This window comes from Cetorhinus maximus, unplaced genomic scaffold, assembly GCF_964194155.1.
Source record: "Cetorhinus maximus unplaced genomic scaffold, sCetMax3.hap1.1 HAP1_SCAFFOLD_1414, whole genome shotgun sequence".
NCBI lineage: Eukaryota > Metazoa > Chordata > Chondrichthyes > Lamniformes > Cetorhinidae > Cetorhinus > Cetorhinus maximus.
In genome coordinates, this window is record NW_027597355.1 from 40,001 (window position 1) to 41,825 (window position 1,825).

The following is a 1,825-nucleotide window of genomic DNA, read 5'->3' on the forward strand; positions in this document are numbered from 1 at the left end:
GAAGTGCATGTGGGTAAATGATTAACCAGTTAGCAGGCAGGGCAACCGGCCGGTAATTAGAGCCGACCTCCCGGCCATACGGGTGCAGTTAGGTGCCGACCAGCCCAGCAGCTCCAGGGGCTAAGTACATGTGGGTAAATGGTTAACCAGTTAGCAGGCAGGGAAGCCGGCCGGTAATTGAGGCCGCCCGCCGGGCCATAGGGCTGCAGTTAGGTGCCGACCTGCCCAGCAGCTCCTGGGGCTAAGTACATGTGGGTAAATGATTAACCAGTTAGCAGGCAGGGCAGCCGGCCGGTAAATAGAGCCACCCGCCCGGTGATAAGGGTGCAGTTAGGTGCCGACAGGCCCAGCAGCTCCAGGGGCTAAGTACATGTGGGTAAATGGTTAACCAGTCAGCAGGCAGAGCAGCCGGCCGGCAATTAGAGCCGCCCGCCCGCTAATCAGGGTGCAGATAGGTGCAGAACAGCCCATCATTTTCCAGGGGCTAAGTACATTTGGGTAAATGGTTAACCAGTTAGCAGGCAGGGCAGCCGGCCGGCCGGTAATTAGAGCCGCCCGCCCGGTGATAAGGGTGCAGTTAGGTGCCGGCCAGCCCAGCAGCTCCAGGGGCTAAGTACATGTGGGTAAATGGTGAACCAGTTAGCAGGCAGGGCAGCCGGCCGGCCGGTAATTAGAGCCGCCCGCCCGGTGATAAGGGTGCAGTTAGGTGCCGGCCAGCCCAGCAGCTCCAGGGGCTAAGTACATGCGGGTAAATGGTTAACCAGTTAGCAGGCAGGGCAGCCGGCCGGCAATTAGAGCCGCCCGCCCGCTAATCAGGGTGCAGTTCGGTGCAGAACAGCCCATCAGCTCCAGGGGCTAAGTACATGTGGGTAAATGGTTAACCAGTTAGCAGGCAGGGCAGCCGGCCGGTAATTGAGGCCGCCCGCCCGGCCATAGGGCTGCAGTTAGGTGCCGACCAGCCCAGCAGCTCCTGGGGCTAAGTTCATGTGGGTAAAGGATTAACCAGTTAGCAGGCAGGGCAGCCGGCCGGTAATTGGAGCCGCCCGCCCGCTCATCAGGGTGCAGTTAGGTGCAGAACAGCCCATCAGCTCCAGGGGCTAAGTACATGTGGGTAAATGGTTAACCAGTGAGCAGGCAGGGCAGCCGGCCGGCCGGTAATTAGAGCCGACCTCCCGGCCATAGGGCTGCAGTTAGGTGCCGACCAGCCCAGCAGCTCCAGGGGCTAAGTACATGTGGGTAAATGATGAACCAGTTAGCAGGCAGGGCAGCCGGCCGCTAATTACAGCCGCCCGCCCGCTAGTAAGGGTGCAGTTAGGTGCAGGACAGCCCATCAGTTTCCAGGGGCTAAGTACATGTGGGTAAATGGTTAACCAGTTAGCAAGGCAGGGCAGCCGGCCGGCCGGTAATTAGAGCCGGCCGCCTGTCCGCCCGCTAGTAAGGGTGCAGTTAGGTGCAGAACAGCCCATCAGTTTCCAGGGGCTAAGTACATGTGGGTAAAAGGTTAACCAGTTAGCAGGCAGGGCAGCCGGCCGGTAATTACAGCCGCCCGCCCGCTAATAAGGGTGCAGTTAGGTGCAGAACAGCCCATCAGTTTCCAGGGGCTAAGTACATGTGGGTAAATGGTTAACCAGTTAGCAAGGCAGGGCAGCCGGCCGGCCGGTAATTAGAGCCGGCCGCCTGTCCGCCCGCCAGTAAGGGTGCAGTGAGTTGCAGAACAGCCCATCAGTTTCCAGGGGCTAAGTACATGTGGGTAAATGGTTAACCAGTTAGCAGGCAGCGCAGCCGGCCGGGAATTACAGCCGGCCGCCTGTCCGCCCGCTAATAA